General features: G+C 45.7%; 1 protein-coding gene across 1 annotated transcript in view; it reads left to right on the forward strand.

The window, feature by feature from the left end:
* The window catches only part of SND1 (staphylococcal nuclease and tudor domain containing 1), a 424144-nt gene that overhangs the window by 284211 nt on the left and 125764 nt on the right, over positions 1-14169 (forward strand). The gene's annotated exons all lie outside the window — the stretch shown is intronic.

Here is a 14169-nt window from a genome sequence, read left to right on the forward strand (position 1 = left end):
GCAGTCCTGAATAAACCCTAGTAACTCCCATGCTTACCTTCACTATATGTAGGAAGATATTTAAATGGACTAGTTAGTTAGTCTACGGCGGGTGGAGAAGTTCCCATTTCCCTGCCCTGGTGTGCCTCCTCTTCCTGAGCTTGTACATCTGCTAGTGATTTTTCTAGGGTTAATTTGGGTGTTTTTATTTTTAAATTGGAACATGGTGTCTGTCTCTTCTCTGTGTGTGTTTTGGATGCAGCCCCTGTGCTAGGCATGCGGTTATTAACTCTACTGATATACCAGTTCGCTCATTAGCATTTGCATTTTAAATTACAAGCTAGAGCAGACGACATTTATGCTATATTTGTACCACTGCCTTCTTCATGAATGATGTCGTATGTGCAGGGACTGCAGAAATAACTCCTCTAGGGCCCTGAGGTATTTTAGTCTCTTCTTCAACAAACTATTTCTTTTTTACTCTTGATTCTCACTGTTTGATGGAAAAGAATTTAAAAATTCCCCAAGTTTAGCCTTATTTGTGAGTACTGCTGATTAGGATGTGCTGATGACAGACCAGCCCTTCATATCGAAAGAGGCCTACTGCATGGAGTGGCCTCTTTCCCTTTCACGTGATGCGCCTGATGAGCAGTCTGCTTTGACTAGAGAGGAGGGAGTTTCTTCCCCACAGTTTGGGGGGTGGGGAGACGTGGTAACAGATACTTGTTTTCGCTTCTATTCAGGCTCACACCCCTCTCTTCTATAGTTGAATAGTCAGAGGTTATTTTTTAACACCTGTTATTGCTTGGCGCTGCAAGGGGAAAGAGAGGGAGATAGTATATGCCTTCAAGGAGCTTCTTTTTGACAAGAAACATTTAGATTACACCCCAGTACAGCACATACTTAAATAAATGCCAGTAGTCAAGTTCTCTTCGGGGAACTCTTCCTCTTGGCACATGGAGACTCCACCGCCTAGATCATAAGAACCAAGTCAGAAGTGCCCAGTCATGGATTGTGGACCTGGGAACCGAGCCTCCTAGGCTGAGGCGTGCCCAGCTGTGCCTCAGCCAGGGTTTGGCTGGTTTCTGGCAGCATATTGAGGGCCGGAGTAAAGCTCTGGTAGACAGCTGTGCATTCACATCATTGTGCCCTTTCTTTGTGGTAACAAATGTTGGTTCTCTGAGGTCTGTCACAGGGACCCTTCCTCTTGGTGAATTCTGGCTTTTAAAACACATCATGAAAAATCCAGGGAAGTCACACTGGAAAATAGATGTGCATTCTAGGTAGTAAATACAGAGGTAGGTAGCAATTCTTTATCCATTCTGTCTTGCCCATCAGCTTTTCAGAAGAAGTTTAAAAGTTTGAAAGGTCAATGGGCACGACAAACTTCATGAAGAATTGTTACCTACCTCTGTATTTCTTTTCTTCCATGAGAATGGTTTGTGTTTCATGTCTGATGTACCCTGTTAGGCGTGTCCTTTAGTGGCTTCCATGAGCTCTGGCCTCCAAACACGGGAGCCTCAGTGTTTATGTGTTTATTTATGTTTTTCCCTCGTCTCTAGTTTCTTTTGATCTCTGTTCCTGTTACCTGGCAAAATTGTTCTCCAGAAACTGAGTCTAACAACGCAAGTATAGATGGCATGGAGGAGATGAGCGGGTCCCTGGAGTGTTTGGAGTAATAAGCAAAGCATGAGATCCAGTGGCTGGCGTCACGGTGAAAGTAGGGGGCAGATGAAGGTTCCTTGGGGTTGTATGGTGGCAGGCATCTAGATGGTACTCAGAGTGTTCAGAGTCTCATTTGTGAATGCTGCATGAGGATGCTGGTGGAAACAGTTGAGACAAACAGCTCACTAAAGACCCAAGGAATCCCACAGACTCTTTCATGTTTTCATGACATCTGTTATCAGGTGAAGGACTGCTTGGTGCCCATCACTTCCCAGCCTGCTGGGGCTCCAGAGGAGAGGGGACGGGGTTGACTGCCTGAGCTCCCCCAGCTGCCGAGCCACCCAGCCCCCTCGCAGTTCCCTGCACCTTCCTCCACTCTGTCCACGGGTTCTGACAGAGACCTTGAACTAAGTGGGTTAGGAACAAACTGCTTGAATGCGTTTGTGCAGATAGCTTCTCTCACCGGCTCTCTGAAGTGCTTTTTGAAATACACGGGAGCCCTTTGTAAGCTGCTTTATAAGCTGTGAAGTCCATTGTCACCGTTCTCTGCAGCCAGCATGTCTCTAACCTAAGTAATGTGGACTTGGCTCCTGGACAGGGCTGGGGATTGGCACCGTCAGCAGCAGCGCTGCCCTCCAGAGTCACCAGCAGCTGTTGCAGGTTGGAGGATTTGCAGAAATTGAGATGGCTGTTCCCAGATATTGGCACTTGCCTGGTGATGAATGACGTGTCTGTGCGCGGGTACTCTGTATGCTTTCCTTCGGCCTTTTCTTCTCAGCCCCAGATTGTGGCGCCCGCTCAATGGCCCCGTTGTGGAGGAGGGTGCTGAATGGAGGGGTGAGTGGCCCGCCTCTCCCGCCATTCCCTCCCTCCATTGGCCTGAACTGAGACAGTAAGAATAGCTCTTTGATCCTCTGAACTGGTTCTTGGGGCAGGAATTTCGTGGCACATCTTGCAGATGCCAAGGAGCTAAGAATCCAACCTTCCGAGGCCAGAAAAATGAACTTCACCTGAAAGAGAGCCACGTGATCATCCCCACTTCCATTACTCTGGTGTCCTTTTGCCTTAACCCACGCATCTGTACCAGAGTGGCCAGAAAAGGTCTATTCTGATAAAGTCATTAATGGGTGGTATGTTTATTTCTGATGTGCTTGCCCAAGAGTGAAATTTTTAGGGGTTTGCGCCACTTTGTATGATTCCTTCCTATCACACAGTCATGCATATTCACGTATGCATATGCTGAAACCGGTGTTACAATGCCATCTCCTTAGAGATTAAACTGCAAAGAAACTGTCATGAATGACCTCTTTTAAGAGACTTGCACCCTCCCAGCTCTAACGTCTGCTGTGGTTCTCACATGTCACCTTTTAATTTTGTCTACTTGCTACTGTCTGAAATTTTCTAGTTTACTTATTTGTTTGTTTTCGTGACTCTTCGTATCACCAGAGTGTAAGATGCTTGAAGGCAGGGACCTTGTCTTGTGACTGCAGAATCCCTGTACTAGTGCCTAGAACAGCACCTAATCCGGAGTCAGCATTCACTGGACAGTTCTTGGATGGATGAATGTATGGATGCACACTGGTTCTGGGCTAACACTTATTAGCTTATTTGGAAATTCTGAAAACAAAATAACAACACTGTTACCATGGAGAATGAGTGCTAGAGCCACAGCAGCCCTAAAATGGAAAACAGAGGACCAAACCGGGTGCCTGTCTAGAGAACTGGACTAAGGCTTAAAACTGCCCCTCAAAGTCACATAACCTCTCTGGGCCTTGGACTTTTTCAAAGAGTGAGGGGATCGGATTAGGTTTCTCTCGAGATTTGAATCTCTAATAATAATAATAACCGTAGTGAGTATTATACGCTGTGAATTAACTCATTTAAACCTTACCACAGCTGTTAGGTGGATACCATTACAATCCCCATTTCATAGATGAGAAGACTGGGGCCTAGGAAAGTTAGCTTCCTAAATAAAGAGCAGAGCACATTTTCTTGATCTTATCCTATGTGCTGTCATTTAGGATGTGTTGTGCAACTTGACATTGAATGTACTGAAGGTCTTACCTCTTCTGTTTTTCCAGTCTTCCATCCATTCATTTCATCTGCCCGTGCTCTCTTGTTGGCTAGGAATCAACCAGATGCCCCCTTTCTTCTGGGATGACCAAAAGCAAAGCTTAAGGGGATGGTGGTGGCCCTCTTCAGGAAATGTAGTAATGTGGATATGAGATTTTAGTTGTTTTAGAGTTTGGATTTGTTTCTTGGCCCCAATAGGAACACACCTAAGCTGAGAGCATGGCTAGGACATGTGACTGGGGAGGAGAGAGAGAGCAGGTCAGACCTGTGGGATGGGTTTATGAGCAGGGGCATTTATGGACAAATTAAACTTTAGCCCTGAGTAAGCAAAGTCCTAAGCCAGTTATTACTGCTCTGGCACTTCTAATGGGCCCTATGCAACCCTTATAAATTATTCAGCTGCTTTACTAAGAAAAGGCCGAGCTACTTGCCTAGTCCTGGTGATTCTTCAATAGAGCTCAGAACAGGTTAGAGGGGCAGCGGTACTTACCTCCAAGGAACCCTCCTTTCTCATATGGAGATGAAAGGGTTAAACTGACTACCTCAAGTAGCAGAGTTTTGACAGATAATGCATAAAACTGTTAATATTGGAGATAGACAAAGGGCTTTCCTCTGAGGAGATGCCTGCCAAGGTGCCCTGGACTGTTAGATCTGATGCATATTTCACAGTGTCTTGATTATGGTGGTTAAATGTCCCAGGATATCTAGCACTTAAGCATGAGAAGTTGTTGGGTTTTTTTAAATAATACTCATAACATTTTATTTTGTTATAATTTCAAATTTACAGAAATGTGACAAGAACTGTGCAAAAATCTTTCCGTTACTTTTGTTGAATTGTTAACATATTGCCTCATTTGCTGTCAGTGTAGTTTTAGAATCAGAAGACTTTTGCCAAATTGCCCCTCACGTCTGTAAACAGTGAAAGATAATTTTTTCCATCTCATACAGAATATACTTAAAATTTTTTTTTCTTATGTGGTCACTGAACTTGTTCCCTGGCAACAACCATGATACTGCCCCAATTTGGAAGATGAGCTGTTACAGCCGTACATCCTGGCTTCTCTGGGCGATCTCCTGCTTTCCAGCGCTCTATTCAAAGTTCAGGCCAAGTGTCAAGCTGATGGGTCTTTTTAGTTCAAACGATATCATTATAGTAGCTTTGGGGGCTCTGTCAGCCCCAGATGTTTCCAGAGGTGAGGGACCCTGGAAGTAGCACTTAGGGCGGTGGTCTCTAGCCCTGCCTAGATGCCCCTGGGAAGGTGTTCATCCCAGCAGATCAGCACGTTTGCTCTCTGAGCCCCTAGAAATGATCCGGGCTTTCTAATCTTAACTTCCTTTCAGATTTCAGTGAACAGTGGATCTGATTAAAGCAAAGTGACTCATTCATACACACATCCAAGCATGTTTGAGTTCTATTTTTAAAGGTGCTCAGAGAATATCAGTGATTTCTTGAGGAACTCTACATCTATCTGGACTCTAACCTGTGGCAAGCTGAGGGGGCACCACAGAAAGAAGACTCAAGGCTGAGATTTCCCAGCATGCCCTGTAAAAAGCCTGGCACTCCTGTTCAAGGACCTGACTGCTTGTCTCACAATTCATGGCACAGAATTTCCAAAGAGAGACTCTTTTCTTTTTTCTTTCAACTTTGCACATTCTTGTCCTCCTGTTTGCTCTTCTGCACTCCCAGTATTATGTCTTCGTGACTTTTCACAGAAACAATACCATGTTGGTATTTGTGCTTGTTCTCATTGATGGTCTCTTTCTCCTTCACTAGACTGTTTTTTCATTTGTTGGTGAATGGCCTTGATTTTATAACAGTAAGAATTGTCACAGTAATGTTTACCACCAATAATTAGCATTTGTACTTAGGCGTTTTGTCCCCATTGCTTTCCATGATCCTATAGAGGACTTGACGAGATTGTTACCTTTTAGTACGGCTGGAAATATTCAGCTTAGTAGAGTTGGACTTGGAGGCCTAATTTTAGGGGAATTAAATTGGTGAAAGGTGAGTTTGAGATATTTTAAAGGACAGTTGATGATAGAAAGTTCACTGGACGAGAAATGGGAAGACCTTGTTCTCATCCAGACCCTACTGCTGACTCTGGCCTTTAACAAGGCTCACACGGGGGCTTCCCTGGTGGTGCAGTGGTTGAGAGTCCACCTGCCGATGCGGGGGACACGGGTTCGTGCCCTGGTCCGGGAAGATCCCACATGCCACGGAGCGGCTGGGCCCGTGAGCCATGGCCACTGAGCCTGCGCATCCGGAGCCTGTGCTCCGCAACGGGAGAGGGCCACAACAGTGAGAGGCCTGCGTACCGCAAAAAAAAAAAAACGCAAGGCTCACATGGGTACCTGTCCTCACTCCTGGCTCCCCTTGGCTGTACGCTTATAGGCGCTACCCCTGCGATTGTTAACTCCGGGATATGGTGCCAGCTTACATGGCCTTGGATTATGTTAAATGCGAGCTGACATTCTCTCTAGCCCTAAAATGCCATGACCTTATGGACTCCTCCCATTGCTCAGGAAATTGAGTTGATTGGATTTTTGCCCTGACATAAATGTGATCTGTGTGAGGAGGTGAAGACAGCTTAGAAGACAGCTGGTGTCTTCCCTCAGTTCATCAGATAAACACTCTAATTGGATGGCAGGGCTCAGTTTTGAAGTATCCTGAGCTTAAAAGTAAGCTAGCCAAGGGCTAATGCTAATCGATCCAGTTCTCAGAAGAGTAATTAGGGCCCTAACGAGACGAGGATCACGTGCTTCTAGGATGGCTCCAAAGAAGCGGAGAAGCTGCCTTGGGCTTCTTTGGAACAAGCTGCTTCTTTAGAGCGCAGCCTTTGCTCAAATTTCTCCCATATGTTCATGTAGGTCCTGGGCCCCTCCGTGGCCCAGCTGTCTTATGTTCCTAGGTCTCTTCTCGGTGGGGTTATAGATTGATTGTGCTAAGCATTGGTTTATCCTGGGTTTGTTTTTCTTCACGTGCCCACTTTTTAAAGCTACAGATTTAAACACATAAGCTGAGAAATATGTAAGTTTCAAATTCTGTTAGAATGCTGGTTCACACACTTCACACATGAGGTATATTGAGGGTTTACCTTTAGCAGCAGCCCAATTAGTAATTGCCAATACTGCTTATGTACGATGGTGTGGGATTGCTAGCCGTTGCTATGAGAACCTTCACTTTTGTATTTCCTGACTCATTTTACACTGAACAATGCAGATGTGCAGAGATTCGAAGGGGAGTGATGATAAGACAGGGAGCTGGCAAGTAAATGAAACTCTTCTCTTGAATCCCTTTGAATGGCAAGTTCTCGGTACTCATTCAGCTCCTGCCCTTGTGGAAGCTTGTTTTTCCTAAATCTTTAAGGAAGAAGGAAAATAGTTTGACCTTTATTTGCAGCAAGCTTCAAAGTAGTTCAGGTTCAATACTTAGCAGGAAGATTGCCTTTAATGAGCCAAGTTTAGAGGAGGTGGATTTTAATCTGGATGCTCAGAAGGAGAGGAGATGCGCATACACAGTGAGAAAAGTATGTTTGTAGCTTTAACTCTTACGTTTGAAACAGAACCAGTCCCCCAGCAGCATTTAGGAACCAAAAAACCTGCGTGCATTTTTTTGTTGTTTTTTTGAGCAAAAAAGCATCTCATCTGTAGCATGTGCCTGTGTGTAGGGTCTTGAATTTAAAAAAAAAGAAAACAAAACACCCTTTACTCAAGTCACTCAGAAGTCACCTTTATTTACTTTGAGCTTCCTCTGAGAAATTCCTGTTCCAAAGCAAGCTCTTTCCCCTTCTTCCTGAGCTCCCTCCCTGCTCAGGATTTGGCCCCAGCCTGGGGTGAAGTGTGGGTTAGATTCTCTACAGAAGGAAAAGGTGCTTCCCTCAGCCTTTGTCAGCGCTAATCGCCAGCTGTGTTTAATGCTCTCACTTTGTTTTTCTTTCCCTGGTTGTTTGGTGAGCCTAGTTTTATGCTGAATAGAAGATAAGCATGCTTACTGATCCCCACCCTTCCCTCTCATCCCTCCTCCTCTCACTGCACTGGGAAGAAATTCTTGATTTGCAATTTAGAACTGAGACTTTAGAGGGGGCTTGTTGTCACCAGGACCCAGATGGGAACCGGCTGGCACTGACCACTGGCTGCTGCGGGTGGTAATATTTACTTAGAGACACAGGATGGTTCCTGGGCACTTCCACGTAGTGCTGAAACTCACTCCCAATGAGTTCTAGCATCATGCTTCTCAAACTCTCCGCAGGTCTGGAGGAGGGTCAGAGATCTTGCATTTCTGACAGGTTTCCCGGTGATGTCAGTGCTGCCTGTTTACAGACTAGTCTTGATTGGAAATGATCTAAATCTGTTTTCCTTTTTTTTTCTTTCCCTCCTAGACTTGGAAGTTATGAAATCTCCATTGCACACACAAATCCTTAGTGGCTGTGAGAACAGGTTTTGGAACCAGTTCCCGTCTCGTCTGCGCTTAGGCTCCCCCACTTGCTAGATACGTGTAGTTTCCCCATTAAAAAGTGGGGCTGAAAGGTTGTTACTGTGTAATGAGCAAGTCATTCCTGTGAAGTGCTTCTTATCCAGTGACCAGCAAAAACCCAAAGTGGCCATTTTGAGCCCAGACTTGATTGCATGATTTGAGTTCTGTTCACATAGATGCTGTCATCTGGGGAGGCCTCAGCCTTGAGGCATTTTAGGGCAGTGCCTTCTTTCCCATCCCTGAGACTAGAACTATGGTCTTATTGTGAGGTTCCCTTCTTCCTGCTCACATTAGCCCTTGCTTTTTTTTAAAAAAAATAAATTTATTTTTATTTATTTATGGCTGCATTGGGTCTTTATTGCTGTGTGCGGGCTTTCTCTAGTTGCGGCGAGCGGGAGCTACTCTTCGTTTTGGTGCGTGGGCTTCTCATTGCGGTGGCTTCTCGTTGCAGAGCACGGGCTCTAGGCGTGCAGGCTTCAGTAGTTGTGGCACGCGGGCTCTAGCACGCAGGCTTAGTAGTTGTGGCACACAGGCTTAGTTGCTCCACGGCATGTGGGATCTTCCCGGAGCAGGGCCTGAATTTGTGTCCCCTGCATTGGCAGGCAGATTCTTAACCACTGTGCCACCAGGGAAGTTCCAGCCCTTGCTTTTTGAGGGGTGTGGAGCATCCTCGTTTGGTCTGTCCTCATGGCCACATCTTGTGGAGCTGGAACAGATCTTTTCTGCCATGATACCTATATTCAGATCCTCTGTGTGGTATAGCAGAGTGCGGGCAGTTAGCCCTCAGTGAAGGATCCCCAAGCAATGTGTCCAGTAGCAGTGGAAGTTGCCAGTTAAATCTCAGCTGTATGTTAGGTTGCAGACTCTTTTTTTTTTAATACATCTTTACTGGATTATAATTGCTTCACAATACTGTTAGTTTCTGCTGTATAACAAAGTAAATCAGCCATATGCATACATATATCCCCATATCCCCTCCCTCTTGCGTCTCCCTCCCACCCTCCCTATCCCACCCTTCCAGGTGGTCACAAAGCACCGAGCTGATCTCCCCCTGTGCTATGCGGCTGCTTCCCACTAGCTATCTATTTTACATTTGGTAGTGTATATATGTCCATGCCACTCTTTCACTTCATCCCAGCTTACCCTTCCCCCTCCCCGTGTCCTCAAGTCCTTCTCTTATGTCTACCTCTTTATTCCTGCCCTGCCACTAGGTTCATCAGACTCTTAACACAGAGAGATACTGTGTCTTTTACTCACTAGAAGGAATTGATTCTAGTGAGTAAAGCTACGTTGTTGGGACAGAATGTGATGGTGAAAATTGGAAGGTGGAAATGTGGGGTCTGCTTGGTTGAAGAATGCCTGAGTTCACGGGGCCTTTCACAGATCCTGGTCCCTTCCTTAGTAGTGAGTGTGGGAACCTCAGCAAATGCCTCAGGTTTTGTCTTTTATTACTGAAAAAACAAAAAGGCTACTCTCTCTAGCACAGGATTCCTTAGTTCTTATTTGGCCTTATTTTAGGCCACGTGATGGAAAATCGACATTTGCCACATTGAGGCAGCCAGCTTTTATTCATCTGTCTCTTCTCAGCTTCTGACTTTTTCCCAGAGAACTTTGCTGACTCTTGGACTAGAGTAAGCCCTTCCCCCTTATAATGTGTTCCCAAAGTTGCCCATAGTTCCCTGCCTTAAGCTTCTGTAGAATCCTTATCGAATATAGACCTTCTCTAGTTGACTCACAACTCCCCGAGTCTTTGTGTTATTTGTCTCTCTTGCACCCACTGTGGTTAGCACAGTCCCTGGCACATGGTAGGCACTCACTAAATATCTGTTGACTAAGTGGAAACTTCACTTCGAGAGTCACGCGTTCTTCAGTGGAAAATAGGGAGCAGGAAAGTTCCTTATGTTCTTACAAGTTCATTGCAGAGCAATTTCTGATCTTCATTTCTTTTGGCACACATTTCTAAGATACCCATGGGCTTTTGCTCTGTAGTTGTATTTGTGACACATGCGTTTGTAAGATTCTCTCGAGACCATATTCTACCTCCAGGAAGCAGGAGTGCACATAAATAGAGATTATCACTATGTCCAAAGGTCAGGCAACAAGCCACAGAAGGTGCAAGCTGATGGAACACACTCGGGGAACGGGAGAAAGGCAACTTCACTGAGAAACTATTAGCTCTAGGCTGAAAATTAAGAACTCTTAGCTTTCCTGTATCTTTTCAGACCCATGGCCTTAGCAGCCCCTGGAGATTCCTGAGCAGACCCATCAGCCACCAAGGAGAAAAGCTCTGTTAGATTTTATGGCTGTTTGCTTTAGCTTTGCGTGCTAGTAGCTCATTTTTTACATGACAGGCTACAACAATCCACATTTTTTCTGAAGTTGCTTATCAAAATTGAAAGTGTCAGATACCCAATATTTTGAGGCCATTAATTAACTAGAACATTTTCATTTATGTAGATGCCTGTAAAACATCTTTATCAATATATCTTGACCTTTTTCCCTAGCGTGGGTGATTGTTAAGACAAGTAAGAAAAGCATGCAGGGCTTCCATGGTGGCGCAGTGGTTGGGAGTCCGCCTGCCGATGCAGGGGACATGGGTTCGTGCCCCGGTCCGGGAAGATCCCACATGCCACGGGGCGGCTGGGCCCGTGAGCCATGGCCGCTGAGCCTGCGCGTCCGGAGCCTGTGCTCCGCAACGGGAGAGGCCACAACAGTGAGAGGCCCGCGTACTGCAAACAAAATAAAAATAAAAATAAAAGCATGCAGTTAAGAAAGAAAGCATCTGTGATCAGGTGTTTGACTCACTCTGGCAGTTCCTCACCCCCCAGCCTCTTGAGGTCTGCTAATGGGAGCAGAGGGCCGTGTGCTAGAATGTTCTCTTCCCTCCTCCCCCTGGCTTCACCTCCTACACACGGTTCTCATTCACAATTCCTACTCCAGTCTTTTGTAGTTTCAGTCCCATTTCCTCTTTATTTATGCAAGATACTTTTATTTTTTCCTGCCCCTATTTTTTTTTTTTTTCTCTCCCTCTTCCCTCTGATAGGAAAGGGGCGTGGGCAGGAAGCTTTCTGTGGTAGGACTTGTGAACCAGCGCCTGTGCTCAGTGCGTTTACATGGATTCCTCATTGAATCTCCCTTAACCCTCTCAATCTGCCCTTTATTTAATTTATCATCATAATGTTCGTTTGGGGGACAGTAAAAGAAATACCAAGGAAAAGGTCTAAATGCTTTGAATCAAATGAAATTTTTTCCTCATCCTATCAGTGAATTCTTCTCCCTTAGATTTCAAGCTGTTGCAAAACAAGTCTTGTTAATTTTCATTTATTCAGAGGCTGCTTATCCCTTTTGGCAATTACCACTTCCTTCCCTGCTCTCTCCTGCTGCTGCTCTTATCTTAGCCTTTTTACTGTTCCTCCTCCACCAGAGGGATGGAGAGGGGAATGGATAGAAAATTTAACCAGTAAATGTTGCTGCTTTTTTTTTTTTTAATGAGATCATTGTGAGGCAAAAACTGACAACAGTTATGTTTGGAAAATTGGATTGACTTTTAAAAATTCACTGTCTTACAAGTACTTCTTGGTATTGTGGGCAAAGATGGATGGGCTGATTGATGGAGAGAGGACAGAGGGCAACTAGATGAGTGCCTCTCGATGGAATGAGTCTGGCACAACCTGTCTTCCATCCTTTTCTCTCTTCAGCAAATATTTATTGAATGTACACTGTGTTCTGGGGACAGAGTGGTGAACAAGACAAAGGCCCACCTTTCTGGAGCTAGCCGTGGGTTTCTGTCTAGGGGTGCCGTGCTCAAGATCTTACTTGTGAAAATATGTATCTCCACTCCCCCCAGGATGCAGCCCGTGAGCCTCTTAAGATCAGGAGCCTTTGTTACCTACTCAAGTAGGATCATTGGTCCTTCCCTCACTTCTGCTTGATTCTTCTCCATGATGAAGCAGTGGGTCTGCTGGTCTCACGAAGCAAGGCTTGAGAGAGACACTGGGGAGATTCCTCTCATCCTTTAGTCTCTTATGTCTTTGGCTTTGTCTCTCTTCCCCTGGAAACTCAGTCTCCAGCCGTGTGACCGCTCTCCGAGAGCTTTGTATTTGTGTTGGCAGAAGTTCGAATCTGGAGAGCAATACTTCTTATGGATTAATTGCCAAAGTAATTATATTGTAAAATAACACACATGATTGATACTTAATATATCCCTCTCCGGGGAGCTGGAGAGCTTCAGTGATTTGGAGAGATGAGCCGGTTGCTTGTTTAGGAGCAGAGCTTTGTATGAAAAGCCAGATGGATGGCCTGGGCTTAAAGGCAGGAGCAGATGATGGGAGGCGGTTAAAGAATAACCACCGTAATCAGGAAGTGTGTTGCTCCAAGAAGGTGCCCACCGGTTACACTCAAGACACGGTAAATCTCCAGGAGATGATGGGCAGCGGGGCGAGAGAAGAGGAATCTTGTCCTCCTGTTCAGGCTTGTTGAGAACGAGCCTCCCCGTGTCTGCAGTGGGGTCCTGCGGATAAAGACTCCTCCCCTGCCACCCAGGCTCCAGAGCAGCCGCTCTGTAAAGCTTCTCCCTCCCCTTCCCTGCCGAGCAGGGCACACGCAGCCTCTCCACACAGCTAGAACGCCTTATTTATTGATTTGGGTGATCCTAATGTGCCTATTTAATACCCTCCTAAAAGCGCTTTTTAGCACATGAGCAAGTAAGGAAGCCCACTAAATCCTAGGCACAGAGGGCTGTTTAAGCATGTTCCTGCCACTGCATATTTATGGACAGGGGCTGGAGTTATGACATTTATCTCTGTTCGTTAGGGCACTGATGTATATCTGCTGCATCTCCCATGGAGAGCTGCACCTTATCTTGAGAGAGAGCAGTGAGAGCACACCCATCACTCGTGCTACCCGGTGGGTGGGGACTCCTTGCGGGAAGCCATGTCGCCCCCTACCGGCGGGGCTGGGGTGAGCGTGGTGGCACATGCCAGGGAGACTTGGGTGGAAAATCAAGGATTTAAAACAGGAGAGAGAACAACACAGTTCCTAATAGCTCTCCTCAGGGAGGCATGTTTTAACCGGCTTCCTTTTTTTTTCTTTTAAACTGTATGTATTTTTTTTTCCAGTAAGTTTATTTATTTGGCTGCGTTGGGTCTTTCTTGCTGAGTGTGGGGTTTTCTTTAGCTGCGGTAAGTGTCATTGCTGTGTGCAGGCTTCTCATTGTGGTGGCTTCTCTTGTTGCGGAGCACGGGCTCTAGGCGCGCAGGCTTCAGTAGTTGTGGCACGCAGGCTCAGTAGTTGTGGCTCGTGGGCTCTGGAGCACAGGCTCAGTAGTTGTGGTGCACAGGCTTAGTTGCTCCGTGGCATGTGGGATCTTCCCGGGCCATGGCTCGAACCTGTGTCCCCTGCATTGACAGGCAGATTCTTAACCACTGTGCCACCAGGGAAGTCCCTATAGATTTGTTTCTAAAAGAGATGGTCGAGTGGTTTCTTTTCCTGTTTTTTTGTGTGTGTTAAAGAAATAACATGGTTATTGACGATTTTGTGAAAATAGAAAAATTAGAAATGAGTAATCACTTCCATCATCCAAACATTCGCCAACATTTGTGCGCAACTCCTTTCCTCTTGTGTTCCTCACCTGTTCCCTGCTGGCTCTGAGAGCCAGGAAAGACCTGGTTTGATCTCCATGTCTTATGCAAGGGCCCTCACTAACTTGGATTAACTTGTCTGTTTCTCTGTCCTTAAAATATAGGACTGGTAAATTTAAAGGAAATTAAAAATAGAAAAGTAAATGGAAAGAGAGCTGGAGGGAAGATGGGCTGAGTTCTGTTGTTAGATTCTCCTTGGTACTGGCCCTTGGGAATTTGTGGTTGAGCAGAAACTTAGGGCTCTTTTGGAGCTTCTGAGACCCAGCCTTTTAGGGACCAACACCCACCCCATTTCTTGGGCATATTATCAGGAATCCGTAGAGTTTATAGAATTAGTTT

Source organism: Hyperoodon ampullatus (assembly GCF_949752795.1).
Source record: "Hyperoodon ampullatus genome assembly, chromosome: 9".
NCBI lineage: Eukaryota > Metazoa > Chordata > Mammalia > Artiodactyla > Ziphiidae > Hyperoodon > Hyperoodon ampullatus.